A 26,991-nucleotide genomic window follows, 5' to 3' on the forward strand; every position below is an offset into this window, starting at 1 on the left:
GAATCGCCAGCTGACAAAGAGTCCTACTTGGCCCGAATCAGCCAATCGTCCAAGTATGGATGCACCAACAGCCCCTCCTGGCGGAGTCTCGCCGCCACCACCACCATAATCTTGGTGAACGTGCGCGGGCCGTTGCGAGGCCAAATGGCAACGCTTGAAACTGGTAATGTTGCCCAGTACCGCAAAACGGAGAAACCGTTGGTGCTCCCGTCGAATCCCAATGTGCAGGTACGCCTCTGTGAGGTCCAGAGAGGCCATAAACTCTCCTTTTCTGACCGACGCGATCACGGACCGCAAAGTTTCCATTCGAAAACGCGGAACCCTTAGGCACTTGTTGACACTCTTCAAGTCGAGAATGGGACGAAACGTCCCCTCCTTCTTGGGTACCACGAAATAAATGGAATACCGGCCCTGTCGGAGTTCGCCGGTCGGCCGGAACGACGGCCCCGAGGTCGCGCAACCGCGCCAGAGTCTCCCGCACCGCCCGGCGCTTTTCTGAAAACCCGCAAGGGGACACCAGAAAACCGGAGCCGGACGGCGTGAAAAATCTAACGCGTAGCCGTGTTTTATCACCTCTAGGACCCACTGATCCGACGTAATCTTGGTCCATTCCTCGTAAAACCGGCTTAACCTGCCTCCAACCGGGGGAACCGAGGAACGGACCGGCCTCACTTCATTGTGCTGGCTTACTGCCCTGCACAGCCGGACTGGCCCCCGGACGGCCGAATCGACGCCCACGAAAGGACTGCGAGTACGATTGTTGGCGGGCCGCACCGTGACGGAACGAAGAGTTCGATCCTCGCGCCGCACGAGTTCTACGGCCCCCACGAAACCGCGGCCGAGCGGCTGGAGCACCCCGGAAACGGTATCTATCCTCCGGTAAACGGTGCGCTTTATTCTCCCCCAAGGATTCCAGGATATCCTCCAACTCCTTACCAAAGAGCAACTTCCCCTTAAAGGGAAGGGAGCCTAACCTAGCCTTGGAGGTACCATCCGCCGCCCAATGGCGAAGCCACAACAGTCGCCGCGCCGCTACCGCAGAGACCATGGTCCGTGCCGAAGTGCGCAGGAGATCATAAAAGGCGTCCGCACTATACGATGACCGCCTCCAATCGACTCGCCTGTCTCGCCTCATCCGTCGATAGAGACTCATTCGCCAACAGCTGCTGTGCCCAGCGTAACCCGGCTCGCAACGAAAAATTACTACAAACCGCGGCCCGGATTCCCAACGCCGAGACCTCAAAAATACGCTTCAGTTGAACCTCTAACTTCCTATCCTGTATATCTTTGAGAGCCGTACCTCCCGTTACCGGGATGGTGGTCTTTTTGGTAACCGCCGCCACCGCCGAATCAAGTTTTGGCAGGCGCAAAAGTTCCAACACGTCCTCCGGCAGTGGATATAACTTATCCATAGCCTTAGCTACCTTGAGTCCCAAATCCGGAGTATCCCACTCCTTTAAATCAAATCCGATGCCGAGAAATGTAGTGGAAAAGCCGACGAGGGACCCCTGAGGCCCAAGACAACCGGATCCGTCTGACCCAGACGAGATTCTACCTGGGGAAGTGGGATCCCAGTTCCCCCAGGATTTCCGGGATGAGGGGCCCTAGCTCATCCCTATGGAACAACCGAACTACCTTCGGATCGTCCCCATCCGTAGCGTGCAGTGTCCCTGCATCCTTAGGCTCCGGCTCTTCATCCCCCTCACCCCCCCTCGGGGGCTGGGATGGACAGTCCAGATCCTCCTCCGGATCCGCCAGCGCCTCCGACTCCGACGAGGAGAGCGAAGGCCCCTCCGCCCCCCTGGAACGAAGAGGCCTTGGCCTGGGCCTAGACAGCCCCCCTCCCCCCGTGCTGGATTTTGGGGCCTTGACCGCTGGCGCTCCGCTCTCAGAAGCGGGGACCCCCGGACCTCTCTTCCGAGCCAGGCGGCGTGCTTTAAACGCCTTATGCATAAGTAACACGAACCGCGAGTTAAATGAGGAGTCCGATGACCCCTCCTCCTCTTCCCCATCCTCGGGGGAATCATCCCCAGGAGACCTGGACCCTAACGGCCCTTCTTCGCTCCAGACACCCTCTGGGGGGACAAACGCGGCGGGTCCCGCACCTGTGCGCTGGTCTGCCGGCCCGCGCTAACTTGTGCTGCCCGCGCTGAGAAAATGGCCGCCGTTCCCGCCGAAAACGCTGGCAAAATGGCCGCCGTCCCTGACGAACTCGCAGCCGTCCGCTCCGGGAACGCTGCTACCTCGCGCTCCTCTACCCCCCGAGACGCCGAAGGCACCGCCGACCCTCCTTCTCCGCCGCCCACGCACGCGGAACAAAGACTGTCGCGCGACAGCCGCCCCTGCCGCGGACCCGCAGGCCTGACGAAGCCTGCCGAGGCATCGCAGATCGGAAGGAAAGAAGCAAAAGACAAAATTTCCTCCCCGGATCGCCGAGCCCCCAGTCCGAGGTACAAGCACACCACACACACACACACACACAGCCAAACAAAATCCAAAACAAAGATTTTTTTTTTTTTTTTTTTAATATGCTGCTTACCTCAGATCCGGATCCGGCTGGGGGGAGTGAGCCGGGACCCCCGGTATCACCCCCAGCCCTGTCAAGCCGGTACGTGGGGCTCCCCCACTCCTCGGCGGCCTCTACCAGGAGGAACGGTCCCCTCAGGACCCTACCTTCCCCTGGGAGGCGGGGATTGGGACCAGCAGGCAAGCCTCTGCGGTCCCTTCCCAGAGCACAAACAAAAACACCTACCGTCCTACACAAAAGTCCTATCCTTTTTTTTTTTTTTTACAAACACCTAATAAAATAGGCCTCAACAGACTGTAGGTTTTGCACCCTCTCCACCTGCTAGGAGACAGAAGAATACTGCCAGACTGTAGGTGGCACCAGCCTATATGTAGGCGGAGTTTTTTTTTATAAACTTCTGTCTCCATCTGCTAGAGGGGGGGCAAAACCCAGGAGTCTGGACTGATCCTGGTACGTACAGGGAATGGAGCTTTTTAAGGATGGATGTTATGTGGTCCCTTTTGTTAATTGATTCTGACCTGTTATAAATGTTTTACTGTCTAAACTACACGTATGGGGGGGGGGGGGGAGCCCGTGGTGTCTCGGCAAATGGGGTCACACCCAATAGGAGGGAATCCGATGGGGAGATTGTACGAATTCGGAACTTGGGGTTTCTTTTCCCGGTCACACACAATTTTGCTGAGGATATATGACAAGTGTTTATTGTGGTGGGATTTTCATGGATGTAGCTGTGGGGACCTTTCACTATGTCTTTTGTGCTCTTACTTCTGCGGGGCCTGGGGGTTAGAGATACATTCTCTCTCTTCCCTAATCAAATATGGTTAGATTTCTCTCTTTAAATGTGAAGAGCCTAAATACCCGAGGGAAGAGAGACATGTTGCTGCGAGACTTGGTAGATAAGAAAGCATCCTTTACATTCATACAGGAAACCCATCTCCGCAAGAGACATGAACACTTGCTGAAATACAAGGAATACCCTCACCTCTTCTTATCTGCAGCAAATAAGACTGCTAGATACGCCGGGACGGGAATTTTAATCTCGGCTTCGATTACCTTTGAACTGTTAGTGCAGAGCCAAGATGCCATGGGGAGATATGTCCTTGTTAAGCTCAAGCTGGGCGCTACCATCTACACGCTATCTGTTTATGCCCCGCTCCACGATCAGATGAGTTTTTGGAAGCAGATTCAAACCCTACTTACTACTGAGGCGGAAGGTTTCCTCATCTTGGGCGGGGATTTTAACTTAACCCTCTGTCCGGAGAAGGATAGCACTCATTGTTCGAGCCACCAATCTACCGCCCAGGACAGGGAGCGAGGTCGGCCCTCCGCTCTATTGTTAGTTACTGGAAATTACTCGATGTCTGGAGGCATGCTAACCTGTCAGCGCGGAAGTACACTTTCTACTCCAACCCACATGGCTCGTACTCACGAATAGATTTTTTTTCTGCTGGATAAATGCCTCCTACCCAGAGTCACAGACGTGGACATCCTCTCCATCACATGGTCCAATCATGGGGCCGTTACGCTGGATCTGGCGGATGGCGATGCATCTGGGGGCCAAGCATATTGGAAATTAAATTCCTCACTACTAAAAGACAGCAATTTTAGGGATCAGCTTACCTCCCAGGTGCGGGAATTCTTCCAGTTAAACAGTGACCCGGCGATCCCCATCAGCACAGTTTGGGAATGTTCAAAGGCTGTGGTTAGAGGCTTATGCATTGCAAGGGCGGTAGCCTTGAAAAAGGACCGAGAAAACAAAGGTAGAACCTTAAAAGTGGAGATTGACCAATTAGCCAAATTGCACATGCAGACTCTCTCAGGGAAAACCTACTCCAAGCTTATTGATGCGTGCCAGAGACTCCTGCAATTACATGCAGATAAAACAGCCTTTCATTTAGACAGGATCAAGCAGACTTATTATGAGGGCAATAAGGCTGGCAAGCTGCTAGCTCGGCAGTTGAAAATCCGAACCATACAAAGCATGATCTCTAAGATCAAAGATTCCACCGGTACTCTCCCCACTGATCCAGCAGAGATTCGAAGGAGCTTTGTTGATTTTATACCCAATTGTATTGTAGGGACGGGTCCATACAGAACCCGATATCCATGACTACTTAACAGGCGTGACACTACCTACTTTAACAATGGAACAGAAAGATTATCTCAATTCCCCGATCTCAGAAGCTGAAGTGCGAGATGTTATCAATCACTTAAAAAATTGAAAATCCCCAGGCCTGAATGGACTTTCTGGCGAATATTACAAGGCTCTTACGGGCGAGCTGGCAGGTCACCTGGTGTCTTTATTCAACTACATACAAGATGGGGGTTCCTTTCATGCGCAGGCTAATATAGCTGGTATAACGGTCATCCCAAAACCAGGCCGGGATGCCATGTGCGGGTCATACTGGCCTATAATCGCTCAATCAAGACCTGAAGATCTTGGCCCGAATACTGGCGATGTGGCTGAACCGTTACCTACCTGGGCTCATATGTTATGATCAAGTGGGCTTCATCCCTCAACGTATGGCGGCGGATGATGTCCGTAAGATTCTTGATCTCATGTGGTGGGCAAAGAGAGAACAGATACCTGCAGTCTTACTAGCTGTTGACGCAGAGAAGGCTTTTGACCTCGTGCATTGGCCTTTTTTATTCCAGACGCTCAAGAAAGGAAAATTAGTTTCTTACCTGATAATTTTCGTTCCTGTAGTACCAAGGATCAGTCCAGGACACCTGGGTTGTGACTCCGCACCAGTAGATGGAGACAGACTAAAACTTGTGGGCGGAGCCATATATAAGCCCCTGTGCCAGTCACAGCCCCCCAGTCATACGTAATGTCAAAGTAGAAAAAAATCCAAAAGCCAACATAGCTAACCATAGAAAACTTACTAAGTAAACGAAAATAACTCCAACACCCCTACAGGAAAACAGACTCCCCAACCGGGAGAGCGAACAAAACAAGGGGTCAGCGTATTAAAAACAACAATGAGCGGACTCTCCGTTACTATAGCGCAACACTGTGGGTGGGATCCTGGACTGATCCTTGGTACTACAGGAACGAAAATTATCAGGTAAGAAACTAATTTTCCTTTCCCTGTACGTACCAGGATCAGTCCAGGACACCTGGGATGTACCAGAGCTAAGTTATCGAGGGTGGGAAGCAGAGAGTCCCGCTCGGAGAACCCTCTCTCCAAAACCCCCAGTATCAGTGGCCTGAACATCCAATCGGTAATGTTTAATGAAGGTATGCAACGATTTCCAGGTAGCCGCCCTGCAAATCTCTTGAGGCGACACCTGAGAAGATTCCGCCCAAGACGCAGCATGAGATCTCGTCAATGAGCTCGAAGACCCACCGGCGGAGATTACCACCGCGCAATACGCGGAACCAATGGCCTCCTTGAGCCAACGGGCGATCGTTGTGCGGGACGCCGCAGAACCTTTCTTCGGACCCGACGTCAACACAAACAGATGATCCGTCAAACGAAAAGAATTTGAGACCTCTAGATAGCGAAGAAGAGACCTCCGCACATCTAGTTTTCTCAAGTCCCTCAACTTCGGGTCGGAAGAATCCCCAACCGCGAAGCGGGAAGTTCAATCGATTGATTCAAATGAAAAGGCGATACGACCTTAGGCAGGAAAGAGGGAACGGTCCGCAAGGAAACCCCTGAATCAAATGCGCAAGAAGGGCTCTCTACAGGACAGAGCCTGCAACTCGGAAACCCGACGAGCGGACGCAATCGCTACCAGGAATACAGTCTTCAACGTGAGATCTTTGAATGTAGAACGCTTCAAAGGCTCAAACGGAGCTGAGCATAGGGCCGAGAGCACCCAGTTGAGGTTCCAAGATGGACAAGGGAGCCGTAAAGGAGGACGGAGGTGTTCACTCCCCTTAAGAAAACGGGAGATATCCGGGTGGAGAGCCAGGGAGACTCCCCGGATTTACCACGCAAACAACCAAGCGCCGCGACTTGGACCCGAAGGGAACTGCACGCTAAACCTTTGGCCAGCCCAGCCTGGAGAAAAGACAAAATATCAGGAATAGAAGCGGAAGTGGGATCCAGACCCCGCTCTACGCACCATTCTTCAAAAACTACCCAGACTCTAACATAAGCCAGAGATGTAGACTGCTTCCTGGATCTCAGTAACGTGGCAACTACCGCATCTGAGTAACCTTTGCGCTTCAATCGATTCCTCTCAAAAGCCATGCCGCGAGACAGAAGTGATCCGCATCCTCTAAACAGACGGGACCCTGACGAAGGAGCCCCGGAAACCCCTGTAGACGAAGGGGCGGCGCCACCGACAATTGGATCAGATCCGCAAACCACGGACGGCGCGGCCATTCCGGCGCCACCATGATCACGTTGGACGGGTGCAATTCTATGCGCCGCAGGATTTTGCCGATCATGGGCCACGGTGGGAACACATACAGTAGCACCTCCGCTGGCCAGGGAAGAGCTAACGCGTCGACCCCTTCTGCTCCTCTTTCTCGGCGTCGACTGAAAAATCTCGGAGCTTTTGAGTTGTTCCACGTGGCCATCAGGTCCATGTGGGGCGTTCCCCAAGTCCTGCAAATGAGAAGAACGCTTCTTCGCCAGCTCCCACTCTCCCGGATCCAGGTGGTGCCGGCTGAGGAAGTCCGCCTGGACATTGTCGACTCCTGCTATGTGAGACGCAGCGAGATCGCTGAGATGCCGCTCTGCCCAGGCCATCAAGGAACGCGCTTCCTCCGCTACTTGAGGGCTTTTCGTCCCGCCCTGGCGATTGATGTAAGCCACGGTGGTAGCGTTGTCCGACAATACTCGGATCGCCTTTCCTCGTACGAGGGGTAGAAAAGCTTGCAATGCCAGACGGACCGCCCTGGACTCTAGGCGGTTGATAGACCACCGGGTCTGATCTTCTGACCACAGACCTTGAACCGATTTCCCTTGGCAAACTGCACCCCAACCGGAAAGACTGGCATCCGTGGTCACCACTGTCCAGTGTGGGAAGGAGAAGAGATACTCCACAGGAGAGATGTTTGGAATCCAGCCACCAGCTCAGGCTGGAGCGCGCCTGACTGTCGAGAGGCAGTGGAAGATAAAATTCCTCTGAAATCGGTTTCCAGCGGGAAAGCAATGAAGACTGCAGCGGCCGCAGGTGAGCGAATGCCCAAGGGACTAACGCCAGCGTGGAGGCCATAGATCCGAGAACCGTCAGGTAATCGCAGACTCGCGGACGGTGCTGAGACAAAAGCCGTCGCACTTGAGACTGTAGTTTGCATATCCGTTCCTGAGAGAGAATCACTCTGCCCCGTTTTGTGTCGAAGACAGCTCCTAGATACTCCAAGGACTGAGTGGGTTCCAGATGACTCTTGTTGTAGTTGACTACCCAGCCCAGGGACTGCAAGAATTGAAGCACCTTGGCTACCGCCTGCCGACACAAGCTCTCTGACTTTGCCCGAATCAACCAATCGTCGAGGTAAGGGTGAACCAGGAGGCCTTCCCGACGTAAGTGCGCCGCCACCACCACCATCACTTTCGTGAATGTCCGAGGCGCTGTCGCCAGGCCGAACGGAAGAGCCCGGAACTGGAAGTGTCTTCCCAGAATGCAAAACCGCAGGAACCGCTGGAACGCTGGTTGGATGCCCACATGAAGGTATGCTTCTGTGAGATCTAGTGACGCAAGGAATTCTCCTGGCCGCACTGACGCGATCACCGAACGAATGGTCTCCATCTTGAAGTGAGGGACCCGAAGGCATCTGTTGACTCCTTTCAGATCCAGAATGGGTCGGAAAGTGCCGTCTTTCTTGGGAACTATGAAGTAAATGGAATAACGGCCCTTGCCGTACTGATCGACCGGAACCGGAGAGATGGCCCCCAAGCTTTCTAGTTTTCGAATGGTGTCTAGCACCGCCACCTTCTTCATGGGATCCTTGCAGGGCGAGATCAGGAACTTGTCCGCTGGAATGCGAGCAAAATCTAACTCGTAGCCGTGTCTTATCACATTGAGGACCCACTGATCCGACGTAATGCTGGCCCATACCTCGAGGAACAAGGATAGACGCGCCCCCACGTTTGGGACAACGTGGAGGACGCAAGGAGGGATGGGCCGGCCGAACTCATTGCGAAGGCTTGGACCCCGCACCCGATGGGGCCCCTCCTTGCCTGCCAAAGCGTTACCTCGAAAGGACTGCTGCCAGTGAGTGTTTCGAGAAGAGGACGATCTATAAGAGGACCCGGTGGGTCTTTGCGGCCTGGACTTTCGGGGACCCCGGAAACGAGCTCTGCTGGAAAACGAAGAGCGCGCCCGGGCCCTATCCTCTGGCAGCTTAAACGCTCGGTTCTCGCCTAGCGAAACCATCAAGTCATCTAACTCCTTTCCGAAACAGCAATTTCCCCTTTAAAGGGTAACGCCCCCGAGGTGAGCCTTGGACGAACCATCCGCTGCCCAGTTGCGCAGCCAAAGGAGACGGCGTGCCGACACTGCCAAAACCATGGACTAGCTGAAGTGCGTAAAAGATCATGGAGCGCATCAGCCCCATACGCAATAGCTGCTTCCAACCTATCTGCTTGGGAAGACTCCTCCGGAGAGAGATCTGCATTCGCCTGCAGAACCTGGGCCCAGCGCAGACTAGCTCGCATGGCGAAGTTCGTGCAAATGCGGCTCGCACTCCCAGGGCGGAAACCCTCAAAAATCTTTTTGAGTTGTACCTCCAACTTCCGGTCTTGAATATCCCGGAGGGCCGTAGCTCCCGTGACCGGGATGGTAGACCTCTTCGTGACAGCAGACACCGCCGAATCCACCTTAGGAAGTCTGAGGAGCTCCAGCGCCTCCTCCGGTAAAGGATAAAGTTTATCCATGGCCTTGCTGACTTTTCAAACCAGCTCCGGAGTATCCCATTCCTTGAATAGGATATCCGTAGATGAAAAATGAAAAGGGAAGGCGACTGCCGGCCCTGTGAGACCGAGCAGAACAGGAATTCCATATTCGCCTCCTGGCGGACCACCACCGGGGGGCCTCAATCCCCAGCTCCTGGAGAATAGCTGGGATGAGAGGTGACAGTTCCTCCCTGCGAATAGGCCGAAACTACTTTGGGGTCGTCCCCGTCTAAGGCCTGTGCACTTTCCCTGCACTGGGCTGCGCCGTTCCATCCGGTGCTGCCGTCCCGGCCCCCATCAGGGGCTCTTCGGAGGCCTCAGAATCCGTTCCGGAAAAATCCTCGGAAATCCGATTCTTGCGGAGCCCCCGGTGAAGTCGCTTGTCCCTGGACGAGGCCCTGGGCCATTTCCGCACTCTTCCTGGCCTTTTTTTCCGTGGTGGGGACTTGCGGACAGCCGCACGCTAAGATTTCCCCCGTATGCTCTTGTTGCGCTTATATTTGAGGACTTTGCCGCATCAACAGCGCAAAGTCCTCAGAAAATTCTCCGGAATCCGCTGAAATCGCTACCACGAATCCTCCTGGGACCGAATCCCCTCCGAGGGGACCTCTCCCGCCTTGGCACGCTGCGGGGAAAGCGCGGGAGGCAGAGACGAAGCCCCCACCGTCTCCCTGGAAATTTCCCGGCCGGTGGCCAAAATGGCTGCCACTCCCACGCTAAGCGGGAACAGCTCCTGAGGCGTGTCAGAGGGGCCCCCACCTCGCGGCGGCGATCGCACGACCCTGGACCGAGCTCCCCGAGGTGCTGCTGAGGTGCCCTCATCACCCGGGACACAAGCCGAACAAAAGCTGTCCCGGGAGAGACGCGCGCGCGCCGAGCCGCAGGCCCTGCACTGCGAACCGCGAGGCATGCCGGCGAACGCGGGAAACAGAGGCGCGACGAAAAAAATTTAAAAAAAATGATCAAAACGGCGCAATTCGGAGGAACTCCCCCCAGCTGGCGACGCCCCCTCACCGACGAAAACGAGCGGCAACGCCAAGGAACGAGAGCCGCAAGAAAATAAAAGTAAAACTTTTTTTTTTTTTTTTTTTACAGAAAAAGCGCTGTCCCTGGTTCTGAAAAGCCCTTTTTCCTGCAGGGGTGAGTGAACCAGGCTCCCTGGTGTCACCCCTGACGCTGCCACTAGTTTAGCCGGGTCCTCAACCCCTGGCAGCGGCCTCAACCGGGGGAGGGTAGTCCCCCTCAGGACCTCTCAACTCCCCTGGGAGGCAGGGCACCCGGGAAAGAATTAAAAACAAAAACCCAATTTAAACAATTAAACTAAGACAAAAAACTAACTCAAAATCAAACTGACTAAACACCGAATCAGGTCAGGCAGAGGCCTGTGACTGGACCTGCACCATCTACTGGAGACAGAGTAAGACTGGGGGCTGTGACTGGCACAGGGCTTATATATGGCTCCGCCCACAAGTTTTAGTCTGTCTCCATCTACTGGTGCGGAGTCACAACCCAGGTGTCCTGGACTGATCCTGGTACTGTACAGGGAACATGAACTTTGGGCTTTTTTCCTGCAACGGCTCCGTCAACTCTACAACGTTCCAAAAGCCACGGTAAAGGTAAACGGGAGGTACGGACCAAGTTTTGAAATTGGGGAGGGTCACTAGGCAGGGCTGCCCCCTGTCGCCTCTACTCTTCGCCATCTTCCTGGAGCCTTTTGCTACTCGCATACGGTGCTCGCAAGATGTCACGGGTATCGCACTTCAAGATTGTCAATACAACCATATCCCTCTTTGCGGATGACAATGTTCATGCTGGCTAATCCTATGAAATCTGAAGGCAGTGCAGTGGGAAATGGCGGCCTTTAGTCGTGTATCTGGTTTCAAGGTGAATCTTGAAAAGTCTGAGCTTCTTAACATCAATCAAAGTCTGACCGACGTAGCCGCAATTAAGGTCGTTCCCTTTCAGAATGGGCACAGAAAGCTCTTAAATATCTAGGAATCCATCTAAAAACTCTTCTTTGGAAGATCTTTACAAATTAAACTATGCACCGCTTCTCAAAGCTATAGATCGGGACCTTCTTCAATGGTATCAAAAACCATTCTCTTGGTAGGGCAGGTTTGCCATTATAAAAATGAATATACTACCAAGCCTTTTTACTTATTTTACACTTTGCCAATCTACTTGTCTTTCCTCAATGCTGAAGAAGCTGCAGAAAAGAATTTGACTTCATTTGGAGGCGGCGTCCACCACGGGTTGCCAGACGGACGATGTTCCTTTCAAAGGCGGCTGGGGCTTAGGGGTACCGAATCTTCTTCATTACTACATTGCCTCTCAGCTGAAAGCGCTTGTGGATATCCATAAGCAACACACACCTGAACAATGGGCTCAAGTTGAACAGGACCATGCTGGGCTCCATGTCTCAGAGCCTTATTCTGGCAGCCACGTTCTACGTGGAGACCCATTGCTTGTATACCATGGGCTCTCTGCGCACCACATTACAGATTTGGAAAGTCTGGAAACCTAAAACCGTTAGGACGGTACTCCTACTTCTACCAATCATCACCCTACCAGACCTCTCATTTCCGGCAGGTCATGAATCGCCCTTCTTTAAATCTTGGACTCAAGCCGGTATTACGTCTATTGGCAGATATTCAAGGGGGCCAGTTGCTATCCTTAACACAACTCAGCCACAATATGGAGTATCAGCATCTATCTCCCAAACGCTCAAATTCATCACGTCATAACAGTCTATCCATGGGGAAGGGGATCTTACGACCCACGCGCGTCCTTTTCGAAAACTATTGCATTGGAGCGGACAAACTCACTAAAACTGCCTCCAAGATATATGGCCTGCTCAAACAACCTTGATCAGTCATCCCCATCACACATCAGAAATGGGAACGTGATCTGGGAAAATCCTTGCAGCCTAAAGAATGGGGCCAAATTTTTCAAATGGCAGGTCATTGCTCGGTTTCGGCGCGACTTCAAAGAGAACTGTTATAAGTTGCTTTACAGGTGGCAAATGGTACCAGAACGCCTACATGTCATCTCTTCCCAATATTCTCCCTTATGCCTGGTGAGGCTGTGGTTCTGTCGGAACGTTCCTACATATATGGTGGTTGTGCCCACGTGTTGCGGGGTTCTGGTTGGAGATAGAAAATGGCTAGCCAAGATCCTCTCGCTCCCATATTAACCTATCTGTCAAAGCAGTACTTCTTAATGGCCAATCTCGGGGCCTTGACAAGGATCAACAAAAATTCAGCAGACATGTTTGGATAGCCTCTCGCTTCTGCTGGCTAAAGTTTGGAAGAGTGACCGCATACCTACAGTGGGAGAGGTTGTCATTCTTCTGAGGACACCATAGACATCTCGACTACCTTACTGCAACACGCCATAACCTTCTCCAATCCTTTCAGAAAACCTGGAAATACCTTCCAGTCCCACAATAAACATGTCACATGTCTACTTGGTTGACTAAGAACGAATGGGTACCCTTCACATTCCTTGCCTTTCTATGCTCTTCCTGTCAGAAACCTTTATTAAGCATGTAGCCATTGGTTTCCAGCTCACTTCTTAATTTATTTCCTGTCGTACAACAAACTGGGCCAATACTATCCTGCTTTGTCACTCTTACACATGGAATGATATTCCAGAGCCCCGCTACAAGAGCTAGTACTCACCACAGCATTCTCCATGACTTCTGTTTCTTTATGCTATTTTGGCTTGTCACCTGCACGTTAAATGGTTATGAACTTGTTGAAGTCAGCAGTGAACCGGGAAAAGGGGAAATGGGGTAGGGGGGGTTGGGGTTTATAACAATTATGGGATTCAGCATGGAACATTTTACTTGATATTATGTCTGTATGCCACTGTTCAGTGATGTACATGGTTAATGTACTTTTGTATATGTTGGCTGTTTAATTTTTTAGTTACAGACTGTATATTTTCTTGTATGGTTCTGTTCTGAACTCCTAAAACTATTAACAACAACAAAAAAAAATGCAAGCCCTTACCGATGGAGTTCAGGGTCTCATAATTCTCCTTCATCACCCTCCCTGTAAAAGCTCCTTTCTGCCCTTCATCTAAATACCCCCACTCCTCCTGGGAGAAATAGACAGCGATGTCCTCAAAATGTCACCGGCACCTGAAACACAAAACAGAAACACTCAGAGACCCAGTGGAGGGACTCAGCGTGCATTAGATCTCAGCTTGGATGTATTCTCCTAATGTTTTATCATGGAAGACAGGACACCAGGACCCCTCTCTCCCAGGATCTGCCAGACTTGTTTCCCCTCACCTGTGCCCCTAGAGTCAGTTTCCTCTGTGGATCCCAGAGTTTGCAAGTCTAATACCAGAGGCACAGAATATCATGTCATTGCCTGGAAAAATCAGTGAATAAACCCAGCAGTAGCAGTCATGGGTGTGTCAGAATGGGATGGGCAGGCCCAGGCCCTGGCCCAACCAAATTTTGGGCCGTGCCATCCCAGAAATCCTGGTGCCAGCATGCACAGCTCTCTGCATTCTCATACAGATCAGCACGAGAATACAGGCACCCAGGCGGCTTGCGGCACCCAAATACCTTCAGTACCCGAATGAAATCCCCTTTGGGCAAGCCTGAAAGGAGGAATAGAAATAAGTTCATTAAATAAAACAGTAGCGATATTTCTGGGACCTACAAGAGACTCTGCAATTAGTTAGAGACTGGCTTAGTGAGTGGGGCAGACTGGCTGGGAGGGCTCCTTTCTGGCTTATGGGTGGGAGTCTGAGGCTGTAGGCAGGCTGGCTGGCGTGGTTGAAGCTGACTAGCTGTGGGCACGGCGCTGGGCCCAAATGCTGGATACAATTACGGTGCTGGGCTCAGGTGTGGGAGGACATTCCGGAAGATCAATTTAGGCGTTTAAGCTGAAATCCAGGACCAGCTGGATCAGATACTCAGACGTGCTCCCCGCTTTACGAGCAGGACCCAGGAGGCAGGCAGAGCAGACGACGGTGCAGGGAAGAGGGAACTTAAGATTTGTTAGGATCTGGGCAGTATTTTGGGGAGCAGGAGCCTATTCCAACGGAATTGGGCCTACAGCTTAACCAGAGTATAACCCAGCAGCTGGCACCAATGTTTAAAAAGGAGACAGTCTGAAGGGCCAAGTAGAGACTGAGCTTCTACATGATAGAGTCTAAGCATTACTCATGGAGGGGCCACTTCTTTGGCAAATCTTATTCATAGTGCTTGATGGGCGTAAGAGAGGGCTGATTGGGTCACAGCACGATGGCATATGGACAGTTAGATCTGAGATGTATTAGAGCTTAAATATTTGTCTTTTACATGAATTATATGACAATTTTAAAGCTGTATTAAATTTTTTCATTGGGCTGTGTAACTGTTTGGTTGGGAATTAAAGTTGTTGGGTTTTTTTTTTTTTTTTTAATTAAAAAAGGAGACAAAACTTTTAAACTGGCGGAAAACCAGCAGTCACTCAAGTATACATGGTTCGGAGTGAGGCATCTTCAAATGATACTGGCAAAATTGAGCAATTAGAATATCCCAAGACGGTTGATCAATAAAGGCATCAGTAGCCCACGTGCATTTAAATAAAAGAGCAGATAGAGAAAAAAGGATTCCAAATTACCCATTTCAACTACTAGGCAGGCTGCAAACAACTGAATTGTCTGTATGTGAATGCCAGAAGTCTAGAAAATGAGATTGGAGAGTTGGAATCCTGGAACTGAGCCTAGATGCAGACATAAGAAGGAGGGCACGTCCACATCTGCTAGGAGCCGGAGAGCTATTGGATGGCTGAGGTCGCTGCAGGGGTGTATCTAAGGTTACATCAGCTTTGAAACCTGACTCCATCTCCCATCTGCTAGCAGGGGAGCACATAACCGATTGGTCCATCTGGCTACATGCTCGGAAAGAGGCGTCTCAGAGACCTGGTGGAAGGAGGATAACCAATGGAGCAATGCGATACCAGAATACAACATATCAAAATGATAGGCCAAGGCTAGCTGGTGGAGGGGTGGCACTATATGTTAGGGACAGTCGAGTGAATCAGGATGGAAGCCCTGCAGGACGCAGAATGCACTGTGGAATCTCTATGGAAGAAATTCCCTATGTGATGGGGAAAAGTAAAGCTGCGGGGTGTGCCAGGATGAAGAAATAGACCGTGAGATGCTAATACAAATTAGGAAAGTTAACAAAATGATGAGGTTAACAAATAATGAGGAGAATTCAAATACCCCAATACTGACTGGGGAAACGTCTCACCAGAACATGCAAAGGAGGCAATGAGCTAATCAAATTTAACATGATCACTGAGGAAGAATATTAAGGAAAACTTCTGCAATAGAGGTTAACTTTAAACAAGAGAGTGTGAGAAAATAAAAGAAATTAGTAGGAAAAAAAACAAAAAAAAAACTAAAAGGAGTATCTACAAAGGTTAAAAGTTTGCATGAGGCATGGATGCCATTAATAAACACCATCCAAGCATTAGAAAAGACAGAAAGACCAAAAAACTGCCAACATGATTAAATGGCCATGCGAAAAAAGAATGAATTAGGAATTATCAGGACGAGAATAGTGAATAAAACGGAAAATGTCATAATGCCTCTGTATCGCTCCATGGGGAGACCGCACCTTGAATACTGTGTACAATTCTGGTCGCCGCATCTCAAAAAAGATATAATTGCGATGGAGAAGGTACAGAGAAGGGCTACCAAAATGATAAGGGGAATGGAACAACTCCCCTATGAGGAAAGACTAAAGAGGTTAGGACTTTTCAGCTTGGAGAAGAGACGACTGAGGGGGGATATGATAGAGGTGTTTAAAATCATGAGAGGTCTAGAACGGGTAGATGTGAATCAGTTTTTTACTCTTTCGGATAATAGAAAGACTAAGGGGGCACTCCATGAAGTTAGCATGTGGCACATTTAAAACTAATCGGAGAAAGTTCTTTTTCACTCAAGGCACAATTAAACTCTGGAATTTGTTGCCAGAGGATGTGGTTAGTGCAGTTGGGTTTAAAAAAGGATTGGATAAGTTCTTGGAGAAGTCCATTAATTGCTATTAATCAAGTTGTCTTAGAAAACCACTTTTTTTTTTTTTTTAATAATTTATAATTTTTATTGCTGACAATCAAAAACATGGGAAAAACAGTATGAACAAAAGACTGAGGTTAAACAGTATTATGCATTACAACTCATAATGGATAATTCAAAATATAGAGATATATTGTGAGATTTATAGTGCAGAACTTCCCACCCAACCCCATTCCCCCTATCATGCTACACAGAGAAAAGTAAAGCCATATCATGCCTATAATAGTCACTTGAGAATTATATGGATTGGTAAAGGTCCAAGTAGATGTCCAACAATGAGATTAAAGCGCTGATAAAGTTAGTTGTCTCCAAGAGATGTAAGGATCCCAAATAAGATGGAATTTAGGTAGGCGATGATATTTAAACGCCGTCAAGCGGTACAGGGAACAGGCCCTATCCAGACGGCTCAGTATCTCAGAGGATGTTGGTGGTTTAATTCTCTTCCAGGATGCAGCAATTTCCATGTTAGTGGTGGTACAGACCATTTGGATAAAGTTCTGACTGTGAGCAGGCAGATTATCGTCAGGGATATGAAGAAGAACCTGTTCCTTAGTGAGCTGGATAGGGCTATTAAGAATCTCGGAAAGTGTCGCAGAGATGTATTGCCAAACTGTTTGAATGTAGACGCAATCCCACCACATGTGAAGATATGTGCCCAACTTTCGCCAGCACAACGGGTCATTAGTAGAGCAGAAGTGATGGAGGCGGATTGAGGTGAGATGCCACCGATAAAGGACTTTGTAATTGGCTTCCATGATACATGCGGAAACTAGCCCATGGGACATTCGTATAAAGATGATATCCCATTCCTCTTCGGTAAGAGGCTTACCTGTATCCTGTTCCCAGGCTCAGGTGAGCTGGCTTAGTGGATGGTCAGGATGCTAACAGTTTATAGTGTTTGGATATTAGTCCACAGGGCAACTTTGGGTTGGTGCAATAACCTTCAAATAATGATCTTTGAGAGGAGAATAGACCCTGTGCCCGCATGAGAAAGTGGCATAGTTGCATATATGGTAAGAATTCAGCATCAGGGAGTTGGTAGATCTCCAAATATTTGTGAAGGGAATGATAGAACCCTGGGAGTACAAATGTGAGAAGTAGGTGATTCCTTGAGCCTTCCAAGATTTATAAGCAGAACTGGGTAATCCTGGAGAGAGAGAGTATTGTGAAACAGAGATGACTGTAGGAAGTAAGAGGCGGAGCCCACCAGCTTGTATTTCCAGCCTTTCCAAACATTGAGTGTGTCTGGTGCCTGGAGTGATGAGGGAGTCTGGTCTCCAAGTCTTGTTGGGCTGCCACACTAGAGCGGAGAGGGCATGCTGGATAGCCATGCTTGTTCTATCTGGACCCAGGGTTTATTATCACCAGTACGGTGCCAGTCGATGATTGGTCATAGTTGTGCAGCAGCATAATACCATAAGGTTTATTTATTTATTTTATTAAGGCTTTTATATACCGACTTTCTTGATACAAATCAAATCAATTCGGTTTACAATGAACTAAGCAGAATATACAATTAACCAATCAACAAGAGATACGGAGCATACAGTTACATTATAACAAGGAAGCCTTAACTTGGAGTAGGAAAATAAAGAGGGGGTGAACGGAGCAATAAATGTATAAAGTGAAATAAAATAGAATAAATACTATATACAGAAGAGGGGGCAAGGGGCCAACCTCTCTAATGAATATTATGCATGAAAAATTTGGAGAGTTTTGTTTACAGAGATGTGTGGTGTACAGTTCTAGATCAGGCAATGGAGTTTGTAGTGGGGGAAGGCTTGGCTGAACAGCCATGTCTTTAGTTTCTTTTTAAAAGTTGTTAGACAAGTCTCCAGTCTGAGGTCCGGAGGCATGGCGTTCCACATGGAAGGGCCTGCGGTAGAAAATGACCGGTCTCTGATGTTTGCGTGGTGCACTAATTTGATTGTAGGAACGTGTAAAGATCCCTTGTAAGCATCCCTTAAAGGCCTGGCTGTCGAGTGCAGTCTGAGAGGATGAGACAGATCAAGCGGGGTTTGATGGTGGATATTTTTATGAATGATTGTGAGAGATTTATGGAGGATCCGGAAGTTTACTGGGAGCCAGTGGAGATCTTTTAGAATAGGAGAAATATGCTCTCTCCGATTGGTATTTGTCAAAATCCTTGCCGCTGCATTTTGTAGCAGCTGGAGCGGTTTAATGGTAGAGGCTGGAAGACCATGCAGAATGGAGTTACAATAATCGATCTTGGAGAACAGAATGGCTTGGAGGACGGATCTGAAATCGTAGTGGAATAGGAGCGGTTTGAGTTTTTTTGAGTACTTGTAACTTGTAAAAGCACTCCTTAGTAGTGTGTTTTATAAAATGCTTTAGGTTCAGGTGACTGTCGATTAAGACTCCAAGATCTCTGGCGTGTGATATATGAGGAATATTTTGTGATTGGAGAAGTATGGGACTACCTTCTGGAGTAATTAGCAAGAGTTCGGTTTCAGAAGTGTTGAGCACAAGGTTGAGGCTGGATAAGTAGTGGTTTATAGTTTGTAGATGAGAGTTCCATAACCTGAGTGTTGAGTCCAATGATTTGGATATAGGGATTAAAATTTGAAGGTCATCTGCGTAAATATAAAATTTGAGTTTGAGGTTTGAAAGTAGGTGGCAGAGGGGGAGAATGTAGATATTAAACAGGGTGGGTGATAGGGAGGAGCCCTGGGGGACGCCAAAAGGAGCATTAGTATGAGGCGATTCCATGTTTTTAATTTTTACCTTATAGCCTCTATTACTGAGGAAAGATTCGAACCATCTGAGGGCTGAGCCTGTAATTCCTATGTCTGAGAGTCGGTTTAGGAGGATGTTGTGATTTACCGTATCAAAAGCCGCAGAGATGTCGAGGAGAGCTAAGAGAAATGACTGTCCTTTATCAAAACCAATATATAGTTGATCCAGGAGGGAGGTGAGGAGGGTTTCCGTATTGTGTTCTTTTCGGAAACCATATTGTGACGTGTGAAGTATATTGTGGTCTTCAAGGTAATTTGAAAGTTGCTTATTTACAATTTTCTCCATGATCTTAGATACAAATGGGAGATTTGATATGGGACGGTAATTGTTGAGGTCTTCCGGGTCCAGGTTGGATTTTTTGAGTATGGGTTTGAGCGTGGCCAATTTGAGCGCGTCCGGGAATGTTCCTTGTGTAAGGGAACAGTTGATGATATCAGCTAGATATTTGGATATGTATTCTGGAATGAGAATCAGTAACTTGGAGGGTATTTGGTTCAGCGGGTGGGTCAAAGGTTTCATTCTTTTTATCAGCGATTCTACCTCTAAAGTGTGGGTCGAATCAAAGGAGTCCAATCTTATGTCTGAGTTTGGTAGGAGAACTGTGTCCGGAAGAGTAGGATTTGTGTTGACAGGTAATCTAGCCAGGGTATTGGTGATTTTATTTTGAAAGAATAAGGCCAGGTCATTGGCCTTTGATTGAGCTGTGTCGTCAGGGATATTAGGAAGAGCCGTTTTGGTAAGTTCCGAAACATAGGAGAAGAGGGCCCTCGCATCATACAGCATATCGTGGATGCGGTGAGCATAGAAATCTCTTTTTGTTCGGAGTGTTGCTGATCTGTACTGGTGGAGAGTAGTTTTGTATATGGAAAGAGTGAGGGGATTAGGATTCTTCCTCCATTCTTTTTCTTTCCGTCTTAGATTTTGCTTCTGAGTGCGGAGTTCATTAGAGAACCATGGTTGCTTATTTTTATGGGAGGTATTTATAATTTTTTTTGACAGTGGGCATAATTCGTTGGCTATCATTTCAGTGATGTTTTGCCATGAGGTGATAGCTGAATTGGGATTTGAAAGATCCAAGTTTGGGAGTTTTCTGATCAGGGATTTGCCAAGATCTTCTGAAGAACAGGTTTTCCTGTAGTATAGAGTTGTAGGCTGATGAGGTGTGGTCAATCCTGTTAATGACCTGAAGGTGGAGTTGATCATAAAATGATCTGACCAAGGGACTGGTAGGCATAAGGGGGGTGAGAGTGGGGTGAGATTAGAATTTGTGAAGATAAGGTCAAGAGTGTGACCCGCTTTATGTGTTGGTTGGTTAATGTGCTGTTTGAAGCCCATGTCCGAGAGTGCTGATAGGAAAGCATCACAGTTGGTCGATCGAGGATTGGCATCAATGTGGAGGTTAAAATCTCCAATGATTATGGCAGGAGAGTCTAGTTTTAAGTATTTGGCTATAACCTCTATCATAGGAGAGGCATCTTGATCTAAAAGTCCGGGAGGAGCGTAGGTGAGGAGAATTTGAAGTGACTTAGACTTGAATAAGCCTATCTCAAGTTTGGGTATAGTATGGATAGGTTGTTGCGTGAGGTTAAAAAGTTTTTTTGCAGCTATTAGGAGACCTCCTCTTTTTTTCTTTCTGGGTAAGGAGAAGACATCATATGTCTGTGTAGGCAATTGATTTATTAGGACTGTGTCTGAGGATTTTAACCAGGTCTCTGTGATGGCACAGATGTCTGGTTTGGTATCAAGCAGATGGTCATTAAGGATGTGGGTTTTTTTTGTGATTGATTGGGCATTGAAGAGTGATAAGGTGAATAGAGCCAAACCAAGTAATTGTGTAACTGGTGAGATCATTACCGGGGTTAGATTTCTACGGGTTATAGGTTGATATCTTAGTGTAGGCTTCATCTTGGAGAAGGGGTTGTGATGTAGTATATGTATTGGGTGTCCTTGCAACATGGTTGTATGAGGGAGATGACTTTGATGGTATTGTCAGAAACAGGTGTCCTATGACATTGTGGCGGTAATAGGTTGTGGAAATGTTCTTTACGGAGGTCTGAATGATATGTTTGGTTGTGTAGTCTTTTGCTGGATGAATGCTGAGGCTGTTGGTTGACTGCTGAGGCTGTGGGTTGACTGCTGAGGCTGTGGGTTGACTGCTGAGGCTGTGGGTTGACTGCTGAGGCTGTTAGTTGACTGCTGAGGCTGTTAGTTGACTGCTGAGGCTGTTAGTTGACTGCTGAGGCTGTTAGTTGACTGCTGAGGCTGTTAGTTGACTGCTGAGGCTGTTAGTTGACTGCTGAGGCTGTTGGTTGACTGCTGAGGCTGTGGGTTGACTGCTGAGACAGTGGGTTGACTGCTGAGACAGTGGGTTGAATGCTGAGACAGTGGGTTGAATGCTGAGACAGTGGGTTGAATGCTGAGACAGTGGGTTGAATGCTGAGACAGTGGGTTGAATGCTGAGACAGTGGGTTGAATGCTGAGACAGTGGGTTGAATGCTGAGACAGTGGGTTGAATGCTGAGACAGTGGGTTGAATGCTGAGGCTGTTAGAAGAATGCTGAGACAGTGGGTTGAATGCTGAGGCTGTTAGTTGAATGCTGAGACAGTGGGTTGAATGCTGAGACAGTGGGTTGAATGCTGAGACAGTGGGTTGAATGCTGAGGTTGTTAGTTGAATGCTGAGACAGTGGGTTGAATGCTGAGGTTGTTAGTTGAATTGGATGATGGGTGGATGCTGGATGAGTTCTAGTGCGGTATTGGTGTGATGCAGCTCGGGGAAGCGACGGTCGAAACGAAGGGGCGAAACAAAGGGGCAGGCCCCTTTGTTGCGCTCCTTCGTGCGCGCGACGCCCGGCGCGCAGCGCCAGGAGAGTGGTGGTTTAAATAGCCCGCCGGTCGCGCCTCTGACGTCACCGCCGCGACTTTTTCGTGGGCGGTACGGGGCGAGGGCTCGCGGCTCGGCTGGGGGCCTGCTGGAGGCGAGGGCTCGTGCTTCGGGTCGAGGCTGGGTGGGATCGACGTATCGCCGCTCCGATGGCGGCTGGCTGGCTGAAGACAGAGATTCGCGGCCTTTCAGGTAAGTGGCTGCTGGAGAGACAGGCCGGCGATCGGCGAGGGAGCCCAATCGGGGTGAGCGGAACAAGAGGCCTTACCCCGACGGGCTTCAGCGCCGATTGCACAGGCCTAGTTCACCGCTGGAGCCCCGTGGGGATAAAAGGAGGATGTAGCGGAGAGCGGAGGTTTAAATAGCCCGCCGGTCGCGCCTCTGACGTCACCGCCGCGACTTTTTCGTGGGCGGTACGGGGCGAGGGCTCGCGGCTCGGCTGGGGGCCTGCTGGAGGCGAGGGCTCGTGCTTCGGGTCGAGGCTGGGTGGGATCGACGTATCGCCGCTCCGATGGCGGCTGGCTGGCTGAAGACAGAGATTCGCGGCCTTTCAGGTAAGTGGCTGCTGGAGAGACAGGCCGGCGATCGGCGAGGGAGCCCGATCGGGGTGAGCGGAACAAGAGGCCTTACCCCGACGGGCTTCAGCGCCGATTGCGCAGGCCTAGTTCACCGCTGGAGCCCCGTGGGGATAAAAGGAGGATGTAGCGGAGAGCGGAGGTTTAAATAGCCCGCCGGTCGCGCCTCTGACGTCACCGCCGCGACTTTTTCGTGGGCGGTACGGGGCGAGGGCTCGCGGCTCGGCTGGGGGCCTGCTGGAGGCGAGGGCTCGTGCTTCGGGTCGAGGCTGGGTGGGATCGACGTATCGCCGCTCCGATGGCGGCTGGCTGGCTGAAGACAGAGGTTCGCGGCCTTTCAGGTAAGTGGCTGCTGGAGAGACAGGCCGGCGATCGGCGAGGGAGCCCGATCGGGGTGAGCGGAACAAGAGGCCTTACCCCGACGGGCTTCAGCGCCGATTGCGCAGGCCTAGTTCACCGCTGGAGCCCCGTGGGGATAAGAGGATAGGAAGTCCCCGTGGGGATAAAAGGTTAGGAAGTCCCAGACCTCCCTGAGCTTTAGGTTGGTAGAGGACCATTCGTGCTACCTGAGGTGGTCTACATTTCCATAAGAAGCAGAGTAATTTCCTTTGCTATGTTTTCAAGATGTCTGGATGAACAGGAATTGCAAGGTTTGAAATAAAGTATAAATATCGAGGAAGGACAGTCATTTTGAGTGTTGCCAATCGGCCCAACCAAGTTAAGGGCAGGGAGTTCCATCTAGTAAGATCTTTGTCTACTTTTTGGATATGAGGAATGCAATTAAGCTGGAATACATCAGATATATTTTTGCCAATATAGACTCCCAAGTATTTGAGCTTGGAAGAGGCCCATTTGAAGGAATGAGAGCGTTGGAGGGAGAGAACCATATCCGGAGGGCATGAGATATTCAGGATTTCGGACTTGTCCCAGTTTATTTTAAATCCCGAGACAGCACTAAAATGAGCGAGTTCAGATTATATCTCCTTAAGGGAGGAGGAAGGGCTGCTAACCGTAAACAGGATGTCATTGGCAAAAAGGGACAATTTATATTGCTGAGAGTTTAAAGGGAAACCTAAGATATTCGGGTTATTTCGAATACAGGTAGCCAGTGGCTCAAGAAATATAATAAAGAGCAGGGGAGAGAGGGGGCATTCTTGTCTAGTGCCTCTCTGGACGGAGAATGGGTCTGAGTATCTACCATTTATCTTTAAGCATGCTGAAGGGGAGCTATAGAGAGCCTGAATCCAGTTATGGAAAAAGGGCCCGAACTCCATTTGAGTAAGCGTTTGAAAAAGAAAAGGCCAGTGGACCATATCAAAAGCCTTTTCGGCATCAATAGCTAGGAGAATATGGTCCAGTTGTTGTTCTGAGGAACCCCATAGGATATTTATAATCTTGCGCACATTATTGCTGGCCATGCGTCCGGGTATAAATCCTGCTTGATCGGGATGCATGATTTTGGCTATGAAGCAATTCAGTCTATCGGCTAGAATTTTGGCTAATATTTTAAGATCTAGATTTATCAAAGATATAAGCCTATAAGAGGCACATAGAGCTGGGTCCCTACCTGGTTTGGCAACGATGGTTATTCCCGCTTTATTGGAATCGGGTAATAGAGCACCCCCTTCACGAAGATAATTGAAATGTTTTTGTAAATGGGAGATGACAACAGGCCCATAGGTTTTATAAAATTTGGCGGTGAGGCTGTAGCCAAAGGTGTTAACTAAAACATCCAGAGCCTTAGAACTCTGTTTAAAAAAAAAAAAAAAGAAGATGTAACTAAAATTTAAAGAAATTGAAAAATCAGGACTGCAGGTTCTGTCAACCCTTCTGCTGAGAGTCAGAGAAAATACTGAGGGATCGCAGGTGGTACACCGGGTTAAGAGGGGAGGGTGCCTTTTCAGTTTTTTTTTCTCCAGCTCCACTGCTGGAAGGGAGACACAACCAGCAGTCTGGACTGATCCTGGTACGTACAGGGAATGGGCATTCATGATCGAGCGCCCGCTCTCCTAACGCACGCAGATGTTCCTCTCTAGGGCGCCCAATGTAACATTCAGATGGGCTGCCGTGGTAAAAAGGAGGCGCTAGGGGGAAACTGTGCGCCCAGGGGAGGTGGCTGTCAACGAGTTAGGAAAATGGACGCTCAATTTTACCAGAGAAAAGGTGTGGGAACGGGAGAAGTTAATTTAAAGAGAAACCTGAAACAAACAAGAACCGATACAATAAAAGCACAAGAGTGCCAGGGGACAGCGGCAGTGGGGCTGCACCAACCTTCCCCCGAAACCATGAGGGCTTAAAGCTTAAAAGAAAGAAGTCACTTTAGAGGCAGGTTCCTTTAATAAATCTAAGATTTTTTTTCTCTTTTGGCAGAAAATCTCTATGCATAGATACTGGTTATGTTTCCAGTTGCTGCTAATGCAGCCCCTTTCTCGTTTCATTTTGCACTCAGCAGCATCTTGTACTCTTCACGGGTTTCCCTCTAAGTGAAACCTTACTCCGAAGCAACGTGAGTGCAATCGCCCTACCTTGTTCTCCGGCGCATCCTCTGATCTCGGGGGCTCAGCCAGAGACGTCCCCAAGGAGGCACAAGGCTCCGGAGAAGGCAGGAGCCCCTTCCTGGGCTGCATTACAAACTGGGTCCACGCCGCCGAAGCCCCAGCACCCGGAAGAGACAGGCGAGATTTAGACTCTTCCTTCCTATTCAGCATAGTCAGGACTGGAGGAGAGAGAAAAAGATGAGAAACTCAAGAGGGAATCGGGCCGGGGCCTTCCCTTCCCACGAGTGCCAGAACCAAGCGAGGGCTCTCCCCTTCCAGCGGCAGCAGCAGCAGCCCGGCTCCTGCTTGGGCCTGCTCCGCCTTCCCGGGCAGGCCTGCGGCCGCACTGCCCGCGCACCCCCTCGGACCCCACCGCCAGCCTCGGCCTCCCTCACCCCCTTGCACTTATTGGGAGGGGGGCTCCACGCGCCCCGCTGGGCCCTGCCTGTTCTGTCACGTGACGCAGACGCGCTAAAAAAAAAAACGGAACCGGCACCGAGAATCAGGGGCGGGCAGCACAAGGGGGCGGGGCGTCACGCCCACGCCCCCCCCCCCAACCCCGCAGCAACAGCAGGAGGCAGGAACGAGTGACAGGCTCCTCCCACCCCCAACACTCAGAGCAGGACGGAGCTGATTGGCTGCAGGAGGCGCGTGGCAGACTAGGCGGCTGATGCGCTGCAGGAGGACACAGCTGATTGGAAGGCGCCGGAAGACAGTCTGAGCACCTATAGATTCAGATGACTTTATTGGCAGGACAGAAGGAAAAAAAATGATTGTCACTACGTCTTCACTAGCTTTGGGGAGGTAATGCTGCTCAGAACACAATGCACATAAGAACATGCCATACTGGGTCAGACCAAGGGTCCATCAAGCCCAGCATCCTGTTTCCAACAGTGGCCAATCCAGGCCATAAGAACCTGGCAAGTACCCAAAAACTAAGTCTATTCCATGTAACCATTGCTAATGGCAGTGGCTATTTTCTAAGTCAACTTAATTAATTAATAGCAGGTAATGGACTTCTCCTCCAAGAAGTTATCCAATCCTGTTTTAAACACAGCTATACTAAACTGCACTAACCACATCCTCTGGCAACAAATTCAAGAGCTTAATTGTTCGTTGAGTGAAACTACCCAAACTGTTTTAGGCAATCTAACGCCTATTTTTATCCTTATTGCTATGTTACGCTAATTGTTCTTGATATTATTTAAGGATTATACCATGTTACTCAAAGTTGTTTTTTAGATGTTTTTTGTTCTATGTAATTGCTCATGGGCAAGCTTTTATTTGTTTCACTGTAAACCGGTTTGATTTGTATCGAATGCAAGAAGATCGGTATATAAAAGTAAAAAATAAATAAATAAATAAATTAATTAAAAAAAATAACTTTCTCCGATTAGTCTTAAATGTGTTACTTACTAACTTCATGGAATGCCCCCTAGTCCTTCTATTATCCGAAAGAGTAAATAACCGATTCACATCTACCCATTCTAGACCTCTCATGATTTTAAACACCTCTATCATATCCCCCCTCAGCCGTCTCTTCTCCAAGCTGAAAAATCCTAACCTCTTTAGTCTTTCCTCATAGGGGAGCTGTTCCATTCCCTTTATCAATTGGTCGCCCTTATCCAAACCTTTTTTAAACCAAGCTACACTAATAGCTTTCACATCCTCTGGCAACTAATTCCAGAGCTTAATTATGCCTTGAGAAAAAAAATATTTTCTATTTGTTTTAAATGTAATACCTAGTAACTTTGTGTGTCCCCAGGTGTT

Source organism: Rhinatrema bivittatum, chromosome 2, assembly GCF_901001135.1.
Source record: "Rhinatrema bivittatum chromosome 2, aRhiBiv1.1, whole genome shotgun sequence".
Classification (NCBI taxonomy): Eukaryota; Metazoa; Chordata; class Amphibia; order Gymnophiona; family Rhinatrematidae; genus Rhinatrema; species Rhinatrema bivittatum.